At 45.5% G+C, this 16,524-nt stretch overlaps 1 protein-coding gene across 2 annotated transcripts in view; it reads left to right on the forward strand.

Annotated features, from left to right (window-relative positions):
* Positions 1-8,918: 8,918 nt before the first annotated feature.
* Positions 8,919-16,524, forward strand: part of TROAP (trophinin associated protein) — a 225,436-nt gene continuing 217,830 nt past the window's right edge. For both annotated transcript variants that reach the window (XM_075334410.1, XM_075334411.1), the window contains exon 1: positions 8,919-9,089. The gene's annotated coding sequence lies outside the window, so the exon portion shown is untranslated. The remainder of the gene's footprint in view (positions 9,090-16,524) is intronic.

A 16,524-nucleotide genomic window follows, 5' to 3' on the forward strand; every position in this document is an offset into this window, starting at 1 on the left:
TGGTTCATTAGTTATGCTAAATAGTCCATGTGCTGCAGGAGGAAGCTGCTGTCTGACTCTTGATATGATGTACTTATGGTAGAATGCAAAGTTAGCTTTACGCAAGGTATTACAAGACCCATAGCTTACAAAAAGTTGCACCTTTGACTCAGTTCACAGAATATTATCCCAAAAGTCTAGGGGTTATCTAGATTCTTTTGCCAAATGTGATCCTTTGCGTTCTTTTTGCCAAAAGGTGGTTTGCTCCTTGCAGTTCTCTCTTGGATGGCATTTTTGCTCATAAATAGAACCATAAAGCAAGTAAGATCTTTCGTCTTGGCTCTTTTGTGACCTCTCAGATAAGTCGTTAATTGGCTCTTGGTGAAATTTTGAAAGTCCAACCACTTTTGGGTTTTCTCCATTTGCTGAGAGCAGCGTTCACTGTGGTTTGCTGGAGTTTCAGACCCTTAGCTATGGCTCTGTAACTCTTTCCAGGTTGGTAGATTTCAATAACTTGGAATATATATTTGAATCTCTTTACCATGTAGAATCACATGTTGCTATTTAAAAACTAATAGGGGCCGATACAACATCGATTCTGCAGTGTCCATGTTACTGTGTAAAACACTTTGTAAATTCACACATTTTTGGGCAAAGATGTTGAGACTGACAGTTTTAGACTGGAGTAGGATTTCTGGTCGTCACATGGAGGCACATGTCATTTGGAAGATGCACGTTATTTATTATGGCACATGCTACTTACTCCACCAAGTCCCTTCATTAAGAATCTCATGTACAACATCTGTCTTAATGAATTGTGGCCATAGTTGCCAACGGTTTCTCTATGAGTGATGATTAGATTCACCAGGTCTGGTAGTAATCATGGCTGGGTTTGCAATTGAACTCAATTGTCAATTGAATTTAGCTGACTGATTGATTTTGCAGCTTAGGAAGAAATTAATTAGTTTCACAATAAATTAAATTGCTATTTAACCCTTTACATGCTCAGACATTTTTCAATTTTTCCCTTCCCTCGTTCCGAGAGACATAACTTGAGGGACGATTATAATGTAGTGAAACAGGGGAAGAAAATTAGTTTGACGTGGGGAAAAAAACATAATTCAAACATTGCTTTTTTTGGGAAAATACAGTACATTGACCTGAAAAAATGATTCAACAGCTGAGAACAATTACAGCGATAGCAAACTTATAAAGTTTTTTTTATTTTTTATTTAGTGGTTAAAAATAATTCCAATTCTTGTAAAAAAAAATAAAATACAATTTGTGTGTCACCATATTCCTACACCAGTAACTTTATAATTTTGCTGTCTAAAGCCAGCTTTACACGTTGCAATTTGTTGTGCAATCACGTTTGCGATGTGACACGCCCAGATCGCATGTGTGATCTAATGAGAGCGCACGTAGGTCGTTCATTTGCTGTCACACGTGCGTTAGTAGTCTATGTTAAATTGATCAATTTTGTGTGCGATCCTTTAGATCATGTGTTCTGTGACGTATGCATTGGGCACCTTTTTTTTTTTTTTTTTTTTTATTTATTGACTTGCCAAGCGTGTGTAATGTGTAGGGATGCGTTTTTACTATGTCATCTGCCATTCAGCTCTGCTACATGGCTGCTAACAGCAGATACAGACAGCCATGTAGCAGAGCTGAATGGCAGATGACAGCAGACACAGAAAGAGCCGTACGATCAGAATGAACTCGGGTGAACTTCACCCGACTTCATTGTCATGCTGCGGATCTGTCTGTGTCGCGTCCTGATTAGCGGTCACCAGTGAAGGACTCACCGGTGACTGCTAAACTCCTGAGTAACTGAATTGAGCAGCCCTCTCTCATATACTCACCGATCCCCGATATCCGGCGCGGCGCTGCACGGCATTCACACTGCTCCGGCGGCTTTTACTATTTTGAAAAAGCCGGCCGCTCATTAAACAATCTCGTATTCCCTGCTTTCCCCGCCCACCGGCGCCTATGATTGATTGCAGTGAGACACGCCCCCACGCTGAGTGACAGGTGTCTCACTGCACCCAATCACAGCAGCCGGTGGGCGTGTCTATACTGTGCAGTGAAATAAATAATTAAATAATTTAAAAAAATGGCGTGCGGTCCCCCCCAATTTTAATACCAGCCAGATAAAGCCATACGACTGAAGGCTGGTATTCTCAGGATGGGGAGCCCCACGTTATGGGGAGCCCCCCCAGCCTAACAATATCAGTCAGCAGCCGCCTGGAATTGTCGCATACATTAGATGCGACAGTTCTGGGACTGTACCCGGCTCTTCCCGATTTGCCCTGGTGCGTTGGCAAATCGGGGTAATAAGGAGTTATTAGCAGCCCATAGCTGCCACTAAATCCTAGATTAATCATGTCAGGCGTCTCCCCAAGATACCTTCCATGATTAATCTGTAAGTGACAGTAAATATGGCTGGTTTTAAAATAGAGGGGGACCGCACGCCGGTTTTTTTAAATTATTTAATTATTTATTTCACTGCACAGTATAGACACGCCCACCGGCTGCTGTGATTGGGTGCAGTGAGACACCTGTCACTCAGCGTGGGGGCGTGTCTCCCTGCAACCAATCATAGGCGCCGGTGGGCGGGGAAAGCAGGGAATACGAGATTGTTTAATGAGCGGCCGGCTTTTTCAAAATAGTAAAAGCCGCCAGAGCAGTGTGAATGCCATGCAGCGTCGCGCCGGTGATCGGGGATCGGTGAGTATGAGAGAGGGGGTAAGAGGGATAGACTGACATGGACAGAGAGAGAGTGACAGAGATAGTGACCGACTGACAGAGATTAGTGAATGACAGACATTGTGAGGCGCTTCAGAACGCAGCTTTTCAGCTGCGCTCTGAAGCGGACCTTTTTTAAGCTGCGGTGCAGAGCGCACACCTGCGCACATAGCCTCAGACATCAAAATCGTATGAGGGATGTCACACGTTTCAATTGACTAGGTTCGTGCAACAAAACGTTCAATTCTAGACAAAGATACGATGTGTTTGCGATCAACGGTTTTGCGTTCAATCCTGATCGCACGTAGGTGTCACACGCAGATACCTCACAAACGATGCTGGATGTGCGTCACTTACAACTTGACCCCAACGACGGATTGTGAGATATATTGAAGCGTGTAAAGCGGGCTTAAGGAACAGGGTGTATTTTCTTGATACAATTTTGGGGTGTATTTGATCTCCTTTTATAGCACTTTTTTAAGGAAGTGCAAAAACAATGCAATTCTGGCATTTTGATTTTTTACGAGACAGTACCAACAATGTTTAGTTTTATTTTTTGAAAAAATTCTTTACTTTTGAATAGGAAACTTTTCTAATTGTTTATTTTTTAAAACTTTTTTTCAATATTTACTAATTATTTTAGTTCTAGAGAACTTGTGATCCTTTCATTGCTTATACTACATACTGCAAAACCAGTCTTGCAGTATATAATGAAATTTTGGTTCTCCTATAAAGCTCAGCTTTTGGCTGAGCTTCAAAACAGGCCTACATTGTCGGCAGCTAGGAACCTACTGAAATGATAATACATTGACTCGAGATTGAGGCAATGGGGAGTAGTTTGACCCCTTCCTGACATGGATATTTTCTATTTTTGTTTTTTCCTCTCCTTGTTCCAAGAATCTTGACTAGTGATGAGTGGATTCGCAGATAACCCCACCCTGAGTGACAGCGTGACTGATGCCTACAATCACAGGTGCTGTCTGTGGGTCAATCGTACAATAAAAATAAAATATTTGGCGTAGGGTTCCCCCATATTATCATACCCAGCACAGATGCTGGGTACAGGCTACAGACCCCAGCCATTCGCTTTTTTTAAATTATTTTAATAATTTTAAAGAACGATGTGCGGTCCCCTCAATTTTGATACCCAGCCAAGATAAATCCTGACAGCTGGGGGATGGTATTCTCAGGCTGGGGAGACCAATGCTTATTGGGCTGCCCCCCAGCCTAAAAATGGCAGCCTGCAGCTGCCCAGAATTGTTGCATCCATTAGAAGTGCTTTACCCGGCTCTTCCCTAGTACCCTGGTGCGATAGCAATCAAGGTAATATAAAAGGTTAATGGCAGCCCACAGCTGCCACTAAGCCCTAGATTAGCAATGGGGTGGGTCTATGAGACCCCACATTACTAATCTGTAAGTCAAAGTAAGTAAACAAAAACACCCAAAAAATCCATTATTTTAAATAAAATACAATATACTCACAGCAGAAAAGACGGCAACCAGTCCAGTTAGCCCAGGCCAACACATCTATGCACAAACAGGATGCAGACAAACCTCTCAACATGATGGACACTTCACAGGTGCAAGGTAAATTGCACACTAGTGGCGCGCATAGGGTGCTGTTCACACTTGTTTGTTCATGATGTCCAGCCAGCAACCTATTACCACACCCTTACTATTAGATTCGGCGGGTTACCCGTACACTACTCACTGCAACACACAAGGGCCGGAGACTCCACTATGCACGGCCTGTATTAAGATGCCTGGCTGCACCCCGTATAAAAAAGTGCAAAAAATATATCAAATATATATATATGAGGTATTAGTTAGAAAATTGGCCAATGTACATAAGCCTGCAATCCTCATCACAGATCCTCATGTTTGAAGGTCCCTACACTGATAAATATCAAAAATAGCAACAAAAAGAGGAGATAAAAACTCCCCCAAAAATCTAATATATTCACAGCAGAACAGAGGGCAACCAGTCCAGTTAGCCCAGGCCAACACATCTATGCACAAACAGGATGTTTTTGTTGTTATTTTTGAAATAAAATACAAAAAAAACCCTTTTTCACCACTTTATGAACCCCAAAATACCTGTCCAGGTCCAAGGTAATCCGCACGAGGTTCCACGACAATTCTAGCTCTGCTACATTTGAACTAACAGCGTACGTCATCATCAAGCATGGCTTCCCTCTGTGAGCTTCAGGCAGAGAATGAATAAGCAGCAGCAATCAGCGGTGATGTCACTCAGGTTAGCTGCAGTCATAGCTGGAGGTTCCCTCAATCCTCTACCTGTGGCTGCAAGTAACCTGATCTCAGAGGACCTCCTTAAACTCAGTGAACTCAACTGCATCTTCTGGTAGAAAACCAAATTTTTTTGTCAAGAGATGCAGGTTTGGTGTTTTTTAAATTTTTAAACCATATTCCTGAACACATGCTGGCAAAAAAATCGAATCACTACGATGCCAGGAGATGCAGGTCTGTGAACTCAGTGACCTGACCTGAAGTGAGGTCACTGAGTTTAATGAGGTCACCTGACGTCAGGTTACCTGCAATCACAGGTGGAGGACCGTGGGAACCTCCAGCTGTGACCGCAAATAACCTCATCGTGTGGCTCTGTCTCTGCCTGAAGCTAACAGCAGGCAGTCATGTTCTATGGCTGCACGATGTCACTTCAGATGTAGCATAGCTGGAATTCTTCTGGGACCTCATGTGGGTTATGTCGGACCTGTGTGTCTTGTGGGTTAATAAAGGGGTGAAAGAGGGTGGTTTTTTTGTATTTTATTTCAAGGATTTTTTCAGGGTTTGTGTGTATTTCTTTTAACGTACAGATTAGTAATGGGGAGGGTCTCATTGACATCTCCGATTACTAATGTAGTGCTTAGATGCAGCTGTGAGCTGACGTTAACCCCTTATTACACCCATTGCGATGGCCACTGCACCAGGGCAATCGAGATGATCCGTTAAAGTGCCGGGATTGTCACATCTAATGGATGCGACAATCCTGGGTGGCTGCAGGTTGCTATTTTTAGTCTGTGAAGATCTAATAACCATGGGTCTCCCCAGCCTTAGAATACCAGCCCCAGCTGTTGGATAGGTATCCAAAAAAAACCCCCAAAGCCGCATGTGATTTATTATATTTTGATACATAGCCAAGATAAGCACAAGGCTGGGGGCTGCAGCCTGTAGCAGTATGCTTTATCTGTGCTGGGTATGATAATATGGGGGGTCCCTACGCCAATTTATTTATTTTTATACCATGATATACTGTAGGCCTGTAGACAGGGTCTGTGATTGCAACAGACATGCTGTCAAACAGGCTGGGGGCACGTCTGACTTCAGCCAATCACAGATGTGGGGACTGCTGATGGGTGGGGGTAAGCAGTGCATATGGATGAGCAATAATGAGTGGCCCAGAAGTACAATGAGCGGCCCAGTAGCAGTTACAGCAGTGTACAGACCGATAAATATAATGCGCTTGCTTTAGTCTTAGTTTCTTTATTTTTTTTTATTTCCTGAGTTGCCAGATCCGGATCATTACCCGGAGTTCCCTGAGAACTCCTGGCCCAGCACTCTGGTACGTTTGAAACAGCGCAGATCCAGACTTTTACAGTCCGGGTCCGCCCATCACTACTGAATTTTTTTATTAATGATTATGCTGCTTTAACTTTATCTGTTATGCTGTATGCAAAGTTTTTTTTTTCCCATTTTCACAAGTACATTTTTATGTATACACATATCAATTAATACCGTATTCAGTTCATGAATGCCTCTGCTATACTGCATTTGTGCCATTGTAGTCTCATTGTATGCATCTTTTTATCTTGTGGTTACAGAAAAGCAGCTTGTGGCCCAAAAAAAGCATGATGTTTTGCCTCGTTTATATTATTGCATTTTTTATGCGTTTTTTTTAAAAGAGATACAAAATATGATAGTATTTGATAGCTAAAAGATAGAAAAAATAGAAAGAACATATAGAATAGATAGAACGAACATATAGAATAGATAGAAATAACAGAATAGCTCGATAGATAAAGCGATAACTAGCTTGGCCAGCACTTTTTAAAATTATTTCTTGGTAAAAAAAATGATGTAGGGTCCCCCCTATTTTTCATATCCAGCACAGGAACAGCAGCACCTGTGGGCTGGAACCCTCAGCTGTCTCCTGTACCTTGGCTTGTTATGAAAAATAGCGGGTATCCCACACTTTTTTTTTTATTATTGATTTAACAAAAAAAATGACAAGGCGGTTCCATTTTTCTAAAATCAGCCAAGGTACAGCAGACAACTGGGTGGCTGCTTAATTAAAGTGGAAATGGCTATGGGTATTTGGCCCTTTCCAGCCTAACAATAGCATCCCACCGCCGCCCCAGAAGTGGCGAATCCATTAGAGGCGCCAATTCTGGCACTGGACTCAGCTCTTCCTGTTGCCCTGGTGCGGTGGAAATTGGGGTAGTAAAGAGGTAATGGCAACCCACAATTACCACTAAGCCCTAGATTAGTAGTGGGGAGGGTCTATGAGACCCCCCAGCACTAATCTGTAAGTGAAAATAAATAAACACAAACACTCGAGAAATTCTTTATTTGGAATCAAAGACAAAAAAGAACCCTTTCACCACTTTATAAACCCACAAAACACCCCTGCAGGTCTGACATAATCCACACGAGGTCCCACTATGCTTCCAGCACTGCTGCATCTGAAGCTCACAGCAACAGCCATAAAACATGACCGCCTGCTGTGAGGTAGCCACTGAAGTTATCAACGGTGACATCATTCAGGTGATTTGCAGTCACAGGTGGAGGACTCCAGCTGTGGCCGCGGCTAATCTGAGTGACGTCACCGCTGATCGCAGCTCAGTCTTTGCCTGAACCTCACAGTGGGCAGGCTTGTTCTATGGTGCTCGCTGTGAGCTTCAGATGTAGCAGTGCTGGAAGCGTTGTGGGACCTTGTCAACGGTTACGTTGGACCTGCAGGGGTGTTTTTGAATTTAATAAAGTGGTAAAAGTGTTTTTTTTCTTTTATTTCAAATAAAGGATTATTTCGGTATTTGTGTTTATTTCTTTTCACTTCCAGATTAGTGATGGGGTCTCATAGACGCCTCCCATTACTAATCTAGGGCTTAGTGGCAGCTGTAGGTTGCCATTAATTTCTTATTACCCCGATTGCACCGCAGCAGAGCAATCAGGAAGAGCTGGTTAAAGTGCCGGGACTGTCACATATAATAGATGTGGCAATTGTGGGGGCTCCAGACAGATATTTTTAGGCTGGGGGGGCACATAATAACCATGGGTCTCCCCAGCCTGAGAATACCAGCCCCCATCTGTAGGGCTTTATCTGTGCTGAGTATCATATTATTGGGGAATCCTACGCCAATTTTTTAAGTGTATTTTACTATACGATATAGACCCGCCCACCAGCATCTGTGATTGGAAGCGTCAGACATGCTGTCACTCAGCATGGGGGCTCGTCTGTCTGCAACCAATCACAGCCACCGGTGGGCGAGGGAAGCAGTGCATATTCAATGAAGGTAATCAGCACTCTGAGACGTGAATGAGTGGCTGCAGGAGCAGTGTGAGACTTGCCTCTCCTGTGAAACAGACACTACCACCACTGCACACTGAGGAAGGTCTGTTACCGACCAAAACGTTTGTGCTTGATAGTGTCTCGGAATAAAAAGCACCATTCTTTCACATCAACTCCTGAGTGCCAAGTTTTCTGTTCTTTTGGGTCAATCTGGGCCTGACAGAAGCTCAGTCTACAAAGACTAAGGCATTGCATGGAAAAAAAACCCTCAGAAAAGTGCAAGCAAGACATGCAAAGTAAAAATAAACCTAGCTTACTGCACTGAAGATAAATAAGGTATAGGGTCTCTTTTACTATATAGAACATAAGCAATAGTTAGGTGATTACAACATGATGGCTGAAACAGTATATAAAGCGCTGCAAGAAGCCATGTTTCCTCCGCTCCATTGCCTTTACGGGCACGTAGAGTACAACCATGGCGTTCCTCGGCTTCAAAATATACACTGCGCCTGCGCACCACGCCCTGCTCGCTTTTCGTTGCCTGTCCAGGAAGAGCTCTCGTTCCCAGTTAGCGGCCAATCAGAATATCGTCACGTGGTAATAGTCCGACCTTTGACGCAACTTTTTTTTCTTAGAAGCTGATTGGTCGTAAAGGACGTGACCACGTGAGACTTTGTTTCTTCCTGTGACCAATCAGGGAGAGTAGCATTTTACGAATTGTAGGGCTTGAGCAGAGCCGGTGTGAAGAGAGGCGTCCTGGGAACCGGTGCACGGCCGGGACCGAGGCTGGATCCGGGCTGCTCCATGTGCGGCCCCGGGGAGGAGGCGGTTGGACCAGGTTTGTCTGTGTGTACGGGCCTGGAGCTGTCTGTGCCAGGGTCTGCAGGCGAGGGCACCGCTGTGTGCGCTGCGGAGTGATACGTCTCCTGCCAATTGGGGACCAGCAGCCTCAGTCGCACCACTGCTGCCATACTGCTAAATTGGTTTCTCAGCTGTGTGTGTGTAAATATATATAATGTGTGTTTGTGTGTTTTATTTAAATGCTTCAATAACAAAAAGAATCAAAATACAAGGCGGTGGGTGATCTTGATGTTACTACACCTAGAAACAACAGTATACATAAATATAACTATTTCAAAAGTGGAACAGTGAGGATGTTATTGAAAGGGTTAAATGGTTGTGAGCCACTGATCTCACATCACCATCACAGAGCTAGCCATGATGGCAGCATTGTAGGTTAAGGCTATGTGCGCACGTTGCGTTCTGCCGTGACAAATATTCTGCAGCGTTTCGTGACCGCATCATGTGCGTTTCAAAACTCATCCAAAATGCGTTTTGGATGCATTGTGAATGCAGAATTCATGTGTTCTGGATGCTTCCTCTACCATAGACAGTGGGAAAAGCGCCCAAAACGCACCAAAGAAGTGACATGTTGCTTTTTTGAGCGCATCGATTTTGTCATACATTTGGCAAGCATGGCACGCTGCGTTTAAAAATGCAACATGCGCATGAAATTTGCTAAATTCTCATAGACTTTGCTGGGGACGCAGAACGCATGCGTTTACGCTGCAGTTCAAAACGCTGCGTAAACACATTAAAAACCGCAACGTGTGCACACAGCCTAAAGGAGTTTTTGGAATAATAATTTCCACAATTGAATGGGATTAAATTTTTTTTTTTTATTTTTTTTTTTTTTCCATCCTCTGTGCTGAGATCTAAAACATTTGAGGTAAAACATTTTCAAAAAGCAGACAGGGAAACGTTTTACTCACAAAGAATCTATGATCCCGTGCACGATGCTGAAGTTGGTTTCTTATTCGTCAGTTTCTTATTCGGCAATTTAGTTTTTTCAGTTTTTTACACGTTTAACAACAAAAATAACACATGACAATAATAAAATACAATGCACTGATGTGCCCTAATATAAATACACTCAAAACCAGCTGCAAAAATTATAAAACTGGCATAAAAATGGGCATCAAAGTGGGCACCAAAGTATGTTAGTGAAAGGGTTAAATGGCTTTGGGCCACTGATCTAACACCAGAATTGCATATCTAGTGATGCCTCTAATCAAACTGAAGTGACTCCAGCCTGGCCCAAAGGGGTTCTGGGCATCAGAACTGGCATCAAAGTGGGCACACAGCCAATTTTCACAGATTTGAATAAGTAACTGGTGTTTTTGAGGGGTTAAATGGCTTTGGGCCACTGATGTCACACCACATTTACATACCTAGTGATGCCACACATCAAATTCAGATCACTACAGCCTTTCCCAAACAGGTTCTGGGCATCAGAACTGGCATCAAAGTGGGCACACAGCCAATTTTCACAGATTTGAATAAGTAACTGGTTTTTTTGAGGGGTTAAATGGCTTTGGGCCACTGATCTCACACCACATTTACATACCTAGTGATGTCCCACATCAAATTCAGATCACTCCAGCCTGGCCCAAACAGTTTCTGGGCATCAGAACTGGCAACAAAGTTGGCAAAATCGCAGTTTTCACAGATTTGAATAAGTAACTGGTGTTTTTGAGGGGTTAAATGGCTTTGGGCCACTGATCTCACACCACATTTACATACCTAGTGATGCCACACATCAAATTCAGATCACTCCAGCCTGGCCCAAACAGTTTCTGGGCATCAGAACTGGCATCAAAGTGGGCAAAACCTCAGTTTTCACAGATTTGAATAAGTAACTGCTGTTTTTGAAGGGTTAAATGGCTTTGGGCCACTGATCTCACACCACATTTACATACCTAGTGATGCCGCACATCAAATTCAGATCACTCCAGCCTGGCCCAAACAGGTTCTGGGCATCAGAACTGGCATCAAAGTGGGCAAAACCCCAGTTTTACAGATTTGAATAAGTAACTGGTGTTTTTGAGGGGTTAAATGGCTTTGGGCCACTGATCTCACACCACATTTACATACCTAGTGATGACACACATCAAATTCAGATCACTCCAGCCTGGCCCAAACAGGTTCTGGGCATCAGAACTGGCATCAAAGTGGGCACACAGCCAATTTTCACAGATTTGAATAAGTAACTGGTGTTTTTGAGGGGTTAATTGGCTTTGGGCCACTGATCTTACACCACATTTACATACCTAGTGATGCCACACATCAAATTCAGATCACTCCAGCCTTGCCCAAACAGTTTCTGGGCATCAGAACTGGCATCAAAGTGGGCAAAACCTCAGTTTTCACAGATTTGAATAAGTAACTGGTGTTTTTGAGGGGTTAAATGGCTTTGGGCCACTGATCTCACACCACATTTACATACCTAGTGTTGCCGCACATCAAATTCAGATCACTCCAGCCTAGCCCAAACAGGTTCTGGGCATCAGAACTGGCATCAAAGTGGGCAAAACCCCAGTTTTCACAGATTTGAATAAGTAACTGGTGTTTTTGAGGGGTTAAATGGCTTTGGGCCACTGATCTCACACCACATTTACATACCTAGTGATGCCACACATCAAATTCAGATCACTCCAGCCTGGCCCAAACTGGGCATCAGAACTGGCATCAAAGTGGGCACACAGCCAATTTTCACAGATTTGAATAAGTAACTGGTGTTTTTGAGGGATTAAATGGCTTTGGGCCACTGATCTCACACCACATTTACATACCTAGTGTTGCCGCACATCAAATTCAGATAACTCCAGCCTGGCCCAAACAGGTTCTGGGTATCAGAACTGGCATCAAAGTGGGCAAAATCGCAGTTTTCACAGATTTGAATAAGTAACTGGTGTTTTTGAGGGGTTAAATGGCTTTGGGCCACTGATCTCACACTACATTTACATACCTAGTGATGCCACACATCAAATTCAGATCACTCCAGCCTGGCCCAAACTGGGCATCAGAACTGGCATCAAAGTGGGCACACAGCCAATTTTCACAGATTTGAATAAGTAACTGGTGTTTTTGAGGGGTTAAATGGCTTTGGGCCACTGATCTCACACCACAGTTACATACCTAGTGATGCCACACATCAAATTCAGATCACTCCAGCCTGGCCCAAACTGGGCATCAGAACTGGCATCAAAGTGGGCACACAGCCAATTTTCACAGATTTGAATAAGTAACTGGTGTTTTTCAGGGGTTAAATGGCTTTGGGCCACTGATCTCACACCAAATTTACATACCTAGTGATGCCACACATGAAATTCAGATCACTCCAGCCTGGCCCAAACAGGTTCTGGGCATCAGAACTGGCATCAAAGTGGGCACACAGCCAATTTTCACAGATTTGAATAAGTAACTGGTGTTTTTGAGGGGTTAAATGGCTTTGGGCCACTGATCTCACACCACATTTACATACCTAGTGTTGCCGCACATCAAATTCAGATCACTCCAGCCTAGCCCAAACAGGTTCTGGGCATCAGAACTGGCATCAAAGTGGGCAAAACCACAGTTTTCATAATTTGAGTAAGTAACTGGTGTTTTTGAGGGGTTAAATGGCTTTGGGCCACTGATCTTACACCACATTTACATACCTAGTGTTGCCGCACATCAAATTCAGATAACTCCAGCCTGGCCCAAACAGGTTCTGGGCATCAGAACTGGCATCAAAGTTGGCAAAATCGCAGTTTTCACAGATTTGAATAAGTAACTGGTGTTTTTCAGGGGTTAAATGGCTTTGGGCCACTAATGTCACACCACATTTACATACCTAGTAATGCCACACATCAAATTCAGATCACTACAGCCTGGCCCAAACAGGTTCTGGGCATCAGAACTGGCATCAAAGTTGGCAAAATCGCAGTTTTCACAGATTTGAATAAGTAACTGGTGTTTTTGAGGGGTTAAATGGCTTTGGACCACTGATCTCACACCACAGTTACATACCTAGTGATGCCACACATCAAATTCAGATCACTCCAGCCTGGCCCAAACTGGGCATCAGAACTGGCATCAAAGTGGGCACACAGCCAATTTTCACAGATTTGAATAAGTAACTGGTGTTTTTGAGGGATTAAATGGCTTTGGGCCACTGATCTCACACCACATTTACATACCTAGTGTTGCCGCACATCAAATTCAGATAACTCCAGCCTGGCCCAAACAGGTTCTGGGTATCAGAACTGGCATCAAAGTGGGCAAAACCCCAGTTTTCATAGATTTGAATAAGTAACTGGTGTTTTTGAGGGGTTAAATGGCTTTGGGCCACTGATCTCACACTACATTTACATACCTAGTGATACCACACATCAAATTCAGATCACTCTAGCCTGGCCCAAAGAGGTTCTGGGCATCAGAACTGGCATCAAAGTGGGCAAAATCGCAGTTTTCACAGATTTGAATAAGTAACTGGTGTTTCTTCAGCGCTCTATTGGGAGACCCAGACGATTGGGGTATAGCTACTGCCCTCTGGAGGCCACACAAAGCACTACACTAAAAGTGCAAGGCCCCTCCCTCTCTGGCTATACCCCCCCGTGGTATCACGGGTACTCCAGTTTTAGCTTTGTGTGCGAAGGAGGTCAGACATTCCATGCATAGCTCCACAGATTTTAGTCAGCAGTAGCTGCTGACTAGTTCGGATGGAAGAAAAGAGGACACATATAGTGTTCCCAGCATGCTCCCTTCTCACCCCTGGATGGTGTTGTAAGGTTGAGGTACCTATTGCTGGTACAGGGCTGGAGCCTGACATGCTGTTTTTCCTTCCACATCCCCTTGGGGGTTCTGTGGAAGTGGGATCCTGCCGGCCTCAAAGCTCTGTCGCCGGGCTCCATCCACAGACCCATCAGAACCTGATGGATACGGAGCAGGAGTACCATCAGGGACCGGGCCCTGCATCATACAGGTACTCTGTGTCCCCGGCAGGCACAGACACACTCCGGGCTGGCTGGGTGTTGTAGTGCGCCGGGGACCGTACACTGAGCTGGTGTTCCTACAGTCATCTGGGGGACTTTGTGTTCTGGGAACGCAGCGCCGACCCTCACTGGACCGGGCGGCGCTGCTGTGACTTGTGGTGCGCCGGGGATACGCCGACCGCGCTTTTACGGCGGCGGCGTTTATAACTCTAGTCCCCGGCTTTTGGGCCTAGGACGCCGGCAGCTCCGATCGTTCCCGCCCCCACCCTGTCAATCAGGGTAGGGGAGAGACGCTGTTTCACGGCAGCGAGGAGGGCTGGAGCCTGATTTACATGCTCCAGCCCTCACACTAGGCACAGAGGGAGCAGGCTTCCCGCTCTTGGTCAGGAACGCCCAGGGCCCGCCCCCCTTCTTCCCTCAGGACGCCGGCAGCCATTACATGCATGGCTGGCTGGAAGAAGGACGCAAGGCTCTGGGAGACCTAGACTGAGGGGCTTTGGAAGACCACACACCCGCTCTTTAGCGGGCGGTAAGCGGCTTTTCAGCTGGCCCCTCTAGTGCCTCAGTGTATGTTAGTGTATTGTGTCACTGGACATAGAGATTTATTGATTTCTTGCACTGTGAGGTCGCTTCCTGGCTGAATACCCCAGATCGCTCTGAGGAAGCAGCAGCATGTCATCCACAAGACGCAAAGCTGCCAAGGCTAGGGCTGTGTGCACTGTGTGTGCTGCTTGTGGGACTGCTCTACCAGCAGGTTCCAAAGACCCCCATTGTGTGCAATGCTCAGATCCGGTGCTGCTTCGCCAGCCGGAGTCAGGAGAGATAGTGACCCAGGCTGAGACGCCTGTAAGTCCTGCCCCGGTGTCAGGGTCAGACTTTGCAGTTTTTGCGGTTAATATGTCGGTGACTATGGCAAAAATCCTGGAAACTTTGCAATCCATGCCTGGGGCTCAGTCTATGGACACGGCGAGGTCTATGTCCTCTAACCCTCCGCAGTTGGATTTAATCCAGACTGCAAGGGGGTCCCCGGCCTCTCAGGATGAGTATGATGACTCAGATGATTGCCCCAGCCACCCCAAGCGGGCTCGCTGGGAAAGACCCTCAACGTCATCACACTGCTCAGGGTCTCAGCGCAATCAGTCTCCCTGTGATGTGTCTGAAGAGAGTGATCAGGAGTCTAATCCTGGAACCCCTCTCAATCTGGATACCCCGGATGGGGACGCCATGGTAAACGATCTTATCTCAGCCATCAATAGGCTGTTAGATATTTCTCCCCCAACCCCTTCAGCAGAAGAGGCAGCGGCAGAGCAGGAGAAATTTCGTTTCCTCTATCCCAAGCGTAAATTAAGTGCTCTGTTGGATCACTCTGACTTCAGAGAATCAATCCAGAAACACGATGCTCATCCAGAAAAGCGTTTCTCTAAACGTTCTAAGGATACACGTTATCCTTTCCCCCCTGAGGTGGTCAAGCGCTGGACCCAGTGTCCAAAGGTGGATCCCCCGATTTCCAAACTTGCAGCTAGATCCATAGTTGCAGTGGAGGATGGCGCTTCACTTAAGGATGCCAATGACAGACAGATGGACCTTTGGTTAAAATCTGTCTATGAAGCTATCGGCGCGTCGTTTGCTCCAGCATTCGCAGCCGTATGGGCGCTACAAGCTATTTCAGCTGGTTTAGCGAAAGTGGATGCTATCTTACATCCAGCGGTGCCGCAAGTGGCGTCCCTTACCTCGCAGATGTCCGCGTTTGCGTCTTACGCTATCAATGCGGTCCTAGAATCTACCAGCCGCACCTCAATGGCGTCTGCCAATTCGGTAGTTTTGCGCAGGGCATTGTGGTTAAAGGACTGGAAAGCAGATGCTGGTTCCAAAAAATGTTTAACCAGCTTGCCTTTGTCTAGAGACAGACTGTTTGGCGAGCCATTGGCTGACATCATTAAACAGTCCAAGGGTAAAGACTCCTCTTTACCCCAGCCCAGATCAAGCAAACCTCAGCAGAGAAAGTGGCAGCAGAAGTTTCAGTCCTTTCGAGGTTCGGGCAAAACACAATTCTCCTCGTCCAAAGGGACTCAGAGGACGCAAAGAAACTCAGATTCCTGGAGGGCTCATTCACGCCCCAAGAAAGCAAATGGAGGAACCGCTTCCAAAGCGGCTACCTCATGACTTCCAGTCCCCTCCCTCCGCATCTCCGGTCGGGGGCAGGCTCTCCCGCTTTTACGACACTTGGATGTCACAGGTCAAAGACCGGTGGGTGACGGACATTTTGTCGCGCGGGTACAGAATCGAGTTCAGTTCTCGTCCTCCAGCTCGGTTCTTCAGAACCTCCCCACACCCAGACCGTGTAGATGTCCTGCGGCAGGCGGTGGACTCCCTAAGAGCGGAGGGAGTAGTGGTTCCTGTACCGTTTCAGGAACAAGGGAGAGGGTTTTACTCCAATCTCTTTGTGGTGCCAAAAAA

Source organism: Anomaloglossus baeobatrachus, chromosome 2 (genome assembly GCF_048569485.1).
Source record: "Anomaloglossus baeobatrachus isolate aAnoBae1 chromosome 2, aAnoBae1.hap1, whole genome shotgun sequence".
NCBI classification, from domain to species: Eukaryota; Metazoa; Chordata; class Amphibia; order Anura; family Aromobatidae; genus Anomaloglossus; species Anomaloglossus baeobatrachus.